This window comes from Sciurus carolinensis, chromosome 1 (genome assembly GCF_902686445.1).
Source record: "Sciurus carolinensis chromosome 1, mSciCar1.2, whole genome shotgun sequence".
NCBI lineage: Eukaryota > Metazoa > Chordata > Mammalia > Rodentia > Sciuridae > Sciurus > Sciurus carolinensis.
The window spans coordinates 51,685,520-51,697,037 of NC_062213.1; the positions used below are offsets into that span (position 1 = coordinate 51,685,520).

Here is an 11,518-nt window from a genome sequence, read left to right on the forward strand (position 1 = left end):
TAATTTTATATCCATGACACTTCAATTACTACTGACATAGTCTCCTGTGATGGCTTAGATCGACAATGTGGAAAAACTATTCTTCCCTCCTGATTTGCTTTTTGTGGTAGACTAGGTTCTAAATGGGTATGTTTACTTGAGTGTTGAACAATATGCTGAAATGATGTTAGAAGAATCCCATTTTAAGAACTATGTTACCAGATTACTTTAAATTTCTCCCAGTGTGTTAATAAAACTCAGAGCTGAAACTAGGCATTTTTGTGCTGGAAGCTATTTTTCCCTAGAGGTCTCCTTTTTCTCTGCTTTGCTTTATTGACTGTCAGATTTCCTTGGAATCCTTAGAGCCAAATTCATTTGAAGCAGGAATCACTTCTTGCTTTTCTTTGAATATATAAGTAAAATATCTATTTTGCTTAAGAGAGCTTAGTTTTAATAATGTTACTGTCTAATAATGGGTATGGATTAGTACTCAGCTAAGCATTTTTCCTTTATTATCACAATCCTATGGGCAAATGCAATTGTTTTCATTTTATAGAAAAGGGAAGTAAGGATCAGAGAAGCTGATGTTCTGCTTGATTTCACACAACTACAAAGTGGTAGAGCTGGAGTTTGATCCAAGCCTTTGCATTTCCAAGGTTTGGGCTCTTAACCTCTGTCCTCTACTGTCACTTCTAGAGCCTTGTAGTCTCTGTGTAGCCACAGATCCATCTTCCTGAGACTTACAAGAATAAGTTTTAATTTTCTTTGTAACATTTGTTACATTTTTGCTTGACACTAAAGATGCTAGTCTCTTAGTGTCTCTCTCTCTCTCTTTTCCTTGGAACACTTTGAAAGAATTTTTAGTATTTGAAATTGATTTTAGTATTTTTACAAATATTTTGGTTGAGCTTTTTTTTACTATTGTTTTCTTTGTCTTCCATGAGAATTTCTCATATATTGGTTCATGAGTCACTGAATGGGAAAATACAGTTACTAAATTGAAAAACAACACTAATGGCATAACACGTAAGCTGTCAATTTAGATTTTCTTGGTTTAAATCACAGACTTAGAATTTTTTAGCTATTTTTAATCAAAATGGTCATATGACAATAAAAATAAATGAACTATTAAATACACAGTCAGAAAGTATTAACTTTGGGTTATTCTTTTAATTTTCCTTTTATTGTATGCATCTTCTCTTCATTCTTCTCTTCCTCCTTATTGTTTACATTTCAATGCCTACAATTAACCATGACATTATTTGCTGTACTTATTCACAATGATTTTATAAGGACTGGCTAACTAATTGATTTGTGGAGAAGGGATATTACCACCTAGTGGAATGAAATACTTTGTCTATTCTTTACCCCTAATTTATGGAAGGAAACTGTTGCTTATAAAACACAAGGCATGCAGCAGCCCTCCACTGCATTCCCCCCCCCCCCAAATGTGGCCACCTACATCTTGGGACACCAGTCAGGGCCCTGGAAGCCCAATATCAAGGTGCCTGGCACTCAACAGGACCCTTGGTCTCCCCAATCATGTCTCCCAACCCCTTCCTAGTCACTGACCTGACCCAGCACTCCCAGCTATGTGGCCAGCCCACAGCTCTCAGTGCCTGGTCCTGATCCATCCTACACAAACCAGCTCTCCATGATAGGCACACAGGTCCTGGTACTTGGTTCTCAGGACTGCCTGGGGGAGAAATGCCCGATGTCTCAATGGAAGCTAGTTGTTTTAAGACTGTATGTTGTTTGCATTGGGTGCTGTTAATATTGATCTCCCCCTTAAATTTGAGGTACTGAAAACCTTCAGGGACACTGTAAGTCTACAGGGTAGAAACTATACTACTTCAGATCCACACTGCTAGATGGGAAGACACATGAACAATATGAAAAAACAAGGGAACAAAACACCTCAAACAAACCAAGGTGCTCTAATGATAACATCCATTGACAACACATTGAAATATCAGAGAAGGCATTCAGAATGTACATAGTTAAACTGATCCACAATGTTTAGGGTGATGTAAGGAGTGAAATCAGAGATAAATTTCAGAAGCTAAAAGATCACTTCAATAAAGAGAGATTATGAAAGTAAATCAAGCAGAAACCTCAAAATGAAGGAATCAATAAACCAAATGAAAAATTCAATGGAAAGTATCACTAACAGACTAGATTACTTGGAAGGTAGAACCTCAGGCAATGAAGACAAAATATATAATCATGAAAATAAAGTTGATCACACAGTGAAGACAGTAAGAAACCATGAACAGAACTTCCAAGAACTATGGGATAACATGAAAAGACCAAATTTAAGATTTATCAGGATAAAGGAAGGCACAGAGATACAAACAAAGGAATGTGCAATATTTTCAATGAAATAATATCAGAAACTTTCCCAAACCTGAAGAATGAAGTGGAAAATCAAATACAAGATGCTTACAGAACACTAAATGTACAAAATTACAGCAGACTCACATCAAGGCACATTATAATGAAATTGCCTAGCATACAGAATAAGGATAGAATTTTAAAGTCCATGATAGAAAAGTATAGGGAGTATACATATAGGGAGAAATCAATTTGGATCTCAGCTGATTTCTCAATACAGACTTTCAAAGCTAGGTGGTCCTAGAACAATATATACTAAACTCTGAAATACAATGGATGCAGACCAAGAATTTTATATCCAGCAAAATTAAGCTTCATATTTGAAGATGTAATAAAAATGTTCCATGATAAACAAAAATTAAAAGAATTTATAACTTGAAAGCCTGGACTACAGAACATAGCAAAATATTCCATGAGGAGGAAATTAAAAAAAGAAAAAAGTGAAAACCAGCAAAGAGAGGAAGTACACTAAAGGAAAAGTCAATCAAGGGAAAAACTAAGTCAAATTAAAAATAAAAAATAAACCAAAATGATTGGGAATTCAAATCATATCTCAATAATAATGTTAATGTTAATGGTCTAAACTCCTCAATCAAAAAAGACATAGACTGGCAGATTGTATTAAAAAACAAGACCCAACAATGTTGGGAGAATCCTAGTTCTTGGCAGCAGTGAATTTCTCAAGTGTGTAAACCTGTGGAGAGGAGCGTTCTGCTTCTCCTACCTAGGAAAGTAAACAACTGCGCCAAGTTGACCTAGTGTTACCAAGAGAACCTGTATAGGAGCCTGGTGGTCTGATCCCCCGTGGCACATTGTGATTGGGCAAGAAACTTATAAAATGGATACCTGTTCCTGCAATAAATGAGTTTGCAGGCTGCTCACCACAAGCCTGCTTCCACCCAACTCCCGGAGTCTGGGGATCTTGACTCCATGGCCCTTACCTGTGCCTGAGTTAGCCTGGCACACTACAACAATATGCAGTCTCCAAGAGACTCACCTTAGAGACAAAGACATCCACAGATGAAGGTGAAAGGGTGGGAAAAAAATCACTCACAGGGACCATGTAAACAAGAAGGGGTTTCTACCCTCATATCAGATAATGTGGACTTCAAACCAAAGTTAGTCAGAAGGGACAAAGAAGGCCATTTCATACTGTTTAAGGAAATTATACATCGACAACTCATAACAATTGTAAATATTTATGCCCCAAATAATGGAGCATGTATATACATCAAACAAGCCTTTCTCAATTTCAAGAATCAAATAGACCATAATACTGGGTGACTTTAACATACCTCTCTCACTACTGGATAGATCTTCCAAACAGAAATAAAGCAAAGAAAATATAGAACTAAATAATATAATCAATAATTTGGACTTAAAGGACATAAATAGAATATTTCATCCATCAATGAGCAAATGCACTTTCTTCTCAGTAGCACATGGATCCTTCTCTAAAATAGACCATATCTTAGGGCACAAAGTAACTCTTAGCAAACATAAAAAAATAGAGATACTATCCTGCATTCTTTAAGATCATAATTAAATGAAATTAGAAATCAATGATAAAATAAAAAAATAGAAGCTACCTCAATACCTGGAGATGAAATAATACACTATTGAATGATGAATGGATAACAGAAGAAATCAGAGATGAAATAAAAAAATACTTAGAGGTAAATGAGAATAGTGATACAACATATCAAAATCTCTGGACTCCATGAAGGCAGTGCTAAGAGGAAAGTTCACTGCTTTTAATGCATTCATTAAAAGAATAGAAAGTCAACAAATAAATGACCTAATATTACATCTCAAAGCCCTAGAAAAAGAAGAACAAATCAATACCAAAAGCAGTAGAAGACAGGAAATAATTAAAATCAGAGCTGAAATCAATGAAATTAAAATAAAAATTAAAAAAACCAACAAAAATTGATCCTTTTGAAAAAGTTAATAAAATTGATAAACCCTTAGCCACATAACAAAGAGTAAGAGAGAGAAAATTCAAATAACTAAAATCTGTGATGAAAAAGGAAATATCACAATGGGCACTACTGAAATACAGAAGATAATTAGAAACTATTTTGAAAATTTATACTCCAATAAAATGGAAAATCTTGAAGACATCAACAAATTTCTAGAGATATATGACTTACTCAACTGAATCAGGAAGATATACACAATTTAAACAGATCAATTTCAAGCAATGAATGTAATAGATGCCACCAAAAAGCCGACCAACGAAGAAAAGTCCAGGTCCAGATGAATTCTCAGCCAAATTCTACAAGACCTTCAAAGAAGAGTTAACCCCAATACTTCTCAAATTATTAATTTCATAGAAAATAAGGGAACCCTTCCGAACTCATTCTATGAGGCTAGTTTCACCCTGATACCAAGACTAGACAAAGACACATCAAGGAAAGAGAACTTCAGGCCAATATCCCTGATGAACATAGATGCAATAATTCTCAATAAAATTCTGGCAAATCACATACAAAAACATATTAAAAGGATAGTGCACTACGATCAAGTGGGGTTCATCCCAGGGATGCAAGGTTGGTTCAACATATGGATATCAATAAGCGTAATTTATCACATCAATAGACTTAAAGACAAGAATCATATGATTATCTCAACAGATGCATAAAAACATTTGACAATATACAGAAACCCTTCATGTTCAAAACCCTAGAAAAACTAGGGATAGTAGGAACATGCCTTAACATTGTAAAAGTCATCCATGCTACACCCAAGACCAACATCATCTAAATGGAGAAAAATTTTAAGCATTCCCCCTAAAAACTGGAACAAGACAGGAAAGTCCTCTTTCACCCCTTCTATTCAACATAGTCCTTGAACCTCTAGCCAGAGCAATCAGACAGATGAAAGAAATTAAAGGTAGAGGAATAGGAAAAGAAGAGGTCAAACTATCACTATTTGTCCAGGACATGATTCTATATTTAGAAGATCCAAAAAATTCCACCAGAAAACTTCTAGAACTAATAAATGAATTCAGCAAAGAAGCAGGATATAAAATCAACACCCATAAATCAAATGTTCCTATACATCAGTGATGAATCTACTGAAAGAGAAGTTAGGAGAACTACCCCATTCATAATAGCTTCAGAAAAAAAAAGAATACTTGGGAATCAATCTAACAAAAGAGGTGAAAGACCTCTACAATGAAAACTACAGAACACTAAAGAAAGAAATCGAAGACGACTTTAGAAGATGGAAAGATTCCCCATGTTCTTGGATAGGCAAAGTTAACATTGTCAAAATGACCACACTACCAAAAGCATTATATAAATTTAATGCAATTCCTGGTAAAATTCCAATGACATTCTTCATAGAGTTAGAAAAAGAAATCATGAAATTCATTTGGAAAACTAAGAGACTCAGAATAGCCAAAGCAATCCTTATCAAGAAGCGTGAAGTAGGAAGCATCACACTACCAGACCTTAAACTAAACTATAGAGCTATAGTAATAAAAACTGCATGGTATTGGCACCAAAATAGACATGTAGACCAATGGTACAGAATAGAAGACACAGAGACAAACCCATATGAATATGATTATCTCATTCTAGACAAAGGTGCCAAAGACATTACTGGATTAAATTCAGGGACATGCAACCACTGAGCCACATCCCAAGTCCTATTTTGTATTTTTTTTAGAGACAGGGTCTCACCGAGTTGCTTGGTGCCTTGCTGTTGCTGAGGCTGGCTTTAAACTCACCATCCTCCTGCCTCAACCTCCTGAGCTGCTGGGATTATAGGTGTGTGCCATTGCACCCGACAAGATAGCCTCTTCAACAAATGGTGCTGGGAAAACTGGAAATCCATATGTAACAAAAGGAAATTAAACCCTTATCACTTATCCTGCACAAAACTCAACTCAAAGGGGATCAAAGACTTAGGTACAAGAACAGAGACCCTGCACCTAACAGAAGGAAAAATCTACACCATATCAGCTTAGGAACTGACTTCCTTAACAAGACTACTAAAGTGCAAGAAGTAAAATCAAGGATCAATAAATGTGATAGATTCAATCTAAAAAGTTTCTTCTTTTTTTTCCTCCTCTGTGCAACCTACTTCAGTGCCAGGAGCCTACAGGCACAGAGGCCAGGCAGTGGTTCAGGGTCACAGTATGCTCTGGCATTGAACACTCTAAAATGCTTCTTCTCAGTGAAGGAAATAATCAATAATATGAAGAGAGAGCCTACAGAATGGGAGAAAGTCTATACCACAAGCACCACAGATGGAGCATTAATCTCCAGGATATATAAAGAACCCAAAAAAAGCAAAACAAAAAACCCCATATAATCCAATCAATAAATGGGCTAAGGAACTGAACAGACACTTCACAGAAGAAATATGAATGGTCAACAAATGTATGAAAAATGTTCATCATCTCTAGCAATTAGACAAATGCAAATCAAAACTATTCTGAGATTTCATCTCACTCCAGTCATAATGGCAATCATCAAGAATACAAGCAACAATATATGTGGGCAAAGATGTGGGGAAAAAGGTACACTCATACATTGCTGGTGGGATTGCAAATTGGTGCAACCACTCTGGAAATCAGTACAGAGTTTCCTCAGAAAACTTGGAATGGAACCACCATTTGACCCAGTTATCCCAATCCTCTGTTTCTACCCAAAGGACTTAAAGTCAGCATTCCACAGTGAAACAGCCACATCAATATTTATATCAGTTCAATTCACAATAGCTAAACTATGGAACCAAAGTAGAAGCCCTTCAACAGATGAATGGATTAAGAAAATATGGTGTATATATACACAATGGAATATTACTCAGCCTTAAAGAAGAATGAAATGATGGTATTTGCAGGTAAATGAATGAAACTCGAGAATATAATGCTAAGTGAAATAAACCAAACTCAAAACACGAAAGGTCCGATGTTTTCTCTGATATGAGGATGCTAATTCACAGTATGGGAGGACTAGGGAAAAATAGAGGTATTATGGATTATGCAGAGGAGAGTGAAGGGAGGGGAGGGGTCCTGAGGGAAGGAAGGATAGAAGAATGATAGAGACATTATTACCCTATGTACATATATGAGTATATAACCAGTTTGATTCTACATTATGTACAACAAGAAAAATGAAAAATTATACTCTATTTATATATGATGTGTCAAAACACATTTTACTATTATGTATAAGTAGTTAACACAAATTAAAAAAAACACAATTAATTTGGGGCAATAATTGCTACAGGTAGTTTCTTAAAATAAACCTTTTTAAGGAGTATGTGAATCAAGGTGAAGAATAAAAAAGGGAGAGTGGAAAGTATAGATACCAAATTATTAACAGAGGTTTCCTTTGGGTCATGGGAATGCTTGGTATGCTGACAGGTACCACTTAAATGATGTATTTAATATAAATGGCATTCTATATTTATATATCTTATATATAATTTTATATACTTCATGTAATTGATCATTATCAAAATAAAATTTTAATAATTCAAATTCTGAAAAATTTCATAATTCTTTTTTTTTTATTTATTTTTTATTATTATATACAAATGGGATACATGTTGTTTCTCTATTTGTACATACAGTCAAGGCATACCATTTGTGTAATCATACGTTTACATAGGGCAATGATGTTTGATTATTTTTTTTTCCTTCCCTCCACCCCTCCCACCCCTCTTTTCCCTCTATACAGTCCTTCTTTCCTTCATTCTTACCACTCTCCTTGGCCTAACTCTAAACCTAACCCTAAACCTAATGCTAGCCCCTCCCACCCCCCATTATATGTCCTCATCCGCTTATCAGCGAGATGATTCGTCCTTTAGTTTTTTGAGATTGGCTTATCTCACTTAGCATGATATTCTCCAATTTCATCCATTTACCTGTAAATGCCATAATTTTATCATTCTTCATTGCGGAGTAATATTCCATTGCATATATATGCCACAGTTTCTTTATCCATTCATCAACTGAAGGGCATCTAGGTTGGTTCCACAATCTGGCTATGGTGAATTGAGCAGCAATGAACATTGATGTGGCTGTATCTCTGTAGTATGCTGATTTTAAGTCCTTTGGGTATAGGCCAAGGAGTGGGATAGCTGGGTCAAATGGTGTTTCCATTCCAAGCTTTCTGAGGAATCTCCATACTGCTTTCCAGAGTGGCTGCACTAATTTGCAACCCCACCAGCAATGTATGAGTGTTCCTTTTTCACCACATCCTCGCCAACACCTATTGTTTCTTGTGTTCTTGTAAAAATATTTCTGCTAAAATCAGAGAGAATTCATGTTTTAATTTTTTTCTATTTCACTTATGTACCTGAGTTCATTAATATAAACATATGGCTTTGAATATTATTTGAGAAATTGGGTAATCTCATTTCTTTGCAGAAAACTTAGATTTTTTTTAATCTAATAAAATAATTGAATAGAATACAGTGTTTGTAGTTTTATTGATATTAATAGCACATGGCAATTATACTTTGGCAAATACTAAATTCTGTGTAACAGCGAGTGTTAGAGGTAAGCATAACTTTTCGGTTGCACATGGGTACCGAACATAGGTACTACTCTCAGTTTTGAAAGGTTTTCATGTTGAAAACTTGTGTCATTACCACTGCTATGGTTTGAACATTGGTTGTCCTCACAACAATCCATTTTGAGGCTTTGTCTTCAATGTAACAGTAATGGAGAGGTTGTGGGCCACGTAAGAGGTAATTAGGTCACTGAGGCTACACCCTCACAAAAGGTTTAACGTGATACCCTGTGAGAACGGCTAGTTCCGTGAGGAGCAGGACGTTAGGAATTGGTTGGGTCCTTTGTTCCCTCCCGCTCTTGAACATTGGCCTCTCTTCAGCATAATGCTTCTTGCTCTTCTGCTCTCTTCCAGGATCTGAGCTGCACCAAGATTCTCCCCAGAAGACAATGAAAAGCCAGTTCCATGCTCTTGGATCTTCCAAGTGGAACTAAATAAGCCTCTTTTGTTTATAAATCACTCCATCTATCTTGTTATATATAGAGAAAATGGCCTAAAACAATTGCAAAGACAACATTTTACTATAAAATTTAAAATAAATTATAACCAAAAGAATGAGAAATTATACTCCATCATATATGATGTATCGAAGTACATTCTACTGTCATGTACAACTAATTAAAACAAAAAAATTGGAGATAGAGTTGAAGCAAAATATGTTATTTTTGTAATTTATGAGAACTGCTACTCAGGAGAGCACAGAAATATCAAGAAACTCTCAGACGAAAATTTTTGAAACTTTGTAAAAGACAAAAAATTATTTCCCTTAACAACAGCTAACATTTTTTGAATGATTGTTAGTGCAGTGGGTGCTTTGTGTGTATTATTGTATTTAAGTTAACAATAATACCAAAGGATAGACGGTGATATTACCCATGTTTTATAGATGAAGAAACAGAAACTCAGCTAGAAGGCTGGTGGGCAGAAGTTCACATTGCTAGGTTAGCCACACAGCCTGAGTGAGAAGCCTTGCCTGCTCTGTGCCAAGGGCAGTGCGGTGAACCATCACGCTTGCCCCCAGTGCTGTGGTGTAGTGGCACAGAAGACTGGGTCTTCCTCAAATTAGCTCTTTTCCTTCCTTGGGATTAAATATACACGCTGGACCTCAAATATGTGAACCATATTAAAGCCACGTGTCAGACGATGGCAATCATTGAAGGTGTTCATAACATTTTTATGGAAGAACTAATGAATATGGGAGCATAATGCACATTACTACTTTTTTTGAGATTTTAACACATTTATGGAGTTACAGCAACATGTTTAATGATTAAGTTTGGAGAAGACTTCCTCACTCTTGTAAATAAAATCATGGCCAGTCTTGTGTGTAGTAGGGGGCTTGACTTGGCTTACTAACTTCAGAGTGGATGAAAGAATCAGACTTTAGAGTGGGAAAAAGCCATCCAGACAAAATCATTCTGAGTTTTCTAGACAGAGGCTTATCTCATTTTTCCTTGAACACCTCCAGCAATGAAATATGCTTTCTTCCTCTGGCCTCACATTTCATTTTAACAGCTTGTTTGCTCCTTCTTCCAATTGACTCCAAATCTATACCTGTAATTTCCACCCCATTGCTCTTCCCCATCCCCCGCCTTTCCAATTGACAGCCCAAATCTTTTCTTTTTCTTCTGGCTTTAATTCCCTATTTTCCCCCCAATTGTTCCCTATGTAACTGGTTTCTAGGTTCTCTTGTCATTCTGATTGATATTCACAGTATTTACTTCATATTTTCTAAACAACAACAAACAGCAATCATGTATGTGACTCAAAGTCAAAGACAGTGCACAAAATAGTATTGGTAAAAGGTAGAATAAAATAATGCTATCATTTCCCTTTATCTCTATACTGCATTTTAGGTAAATAATTTATATAGACTGAAAAATGATAATTTCCTGCAAATATTCAAAGGGCTACTTTAAAACACTTTAGGAATTAAAAATTATTTATGGAAGAGTTGGGACTGGAAAAAAGATTTAAGCTGTTGCTTGATGGAATCAAGATATTTTTGAAAAGTTTGAGAAGAAGACTTCTGAGAGGAACAATCTCTTTCATATACTGGGTCTTAAGAAAATGCCTGAATGTGGTATCACCATTAATATCTCCTTTTGGAGAGTGAAGACCTGCAAATACCTTGTGAATCACATTGATATCCCAGAGCATCAAGAACTAATATCAGTAAGTTGATTACAGGCACCTCATTTTGTTGCATTTATGTCTGGCTTTTGAAGGAATATTGTTCTAGTTTAACCATTTCTCAAGAAAAAGCTAAACATTAATAATAACAGAACTTTAAGTGGAGCATAATATTTCTTCAAGCAGTTTCAGAATACAGCCTATCACTTCATCCTGAATACATTAGATTCATTTTAAGACTTGTCAGTATAGCTTTAATCTTGTAAGAATTACATGCAATCAATTAAAGCCATTTAACAATACTTCCAATAAATAAGCATAATTAAGGTCCACAAAAATTTGTTTTTAGTTAAGTTAATTAAAAAGTAAGCAGCTCTTCCTTCATTGTTTTCAACAAAACAGTTATTTCACTTCTGCCAGTAAAAATGATTGTTTCCCCAGAATTCTAATTAAAATTCCACTTTTGTAGTTTATTCTTT

The 11,518-nt window shown here is 35.4% G+C and overlaps 1 pseudogene; it reads right to left on the reverse strand.

The window, feature by feature from the left end:
- Positions 1–6,450: 6,450 nt before the first annotated feature.
- On the reverse strand, positions 6,451–6,549 carry LOC124968693 (uncharacterized; annotated as a pseudogene).
- Between the last annotated feature and the right edge of the window lie 4,969 nt (positions 6,550–11,518).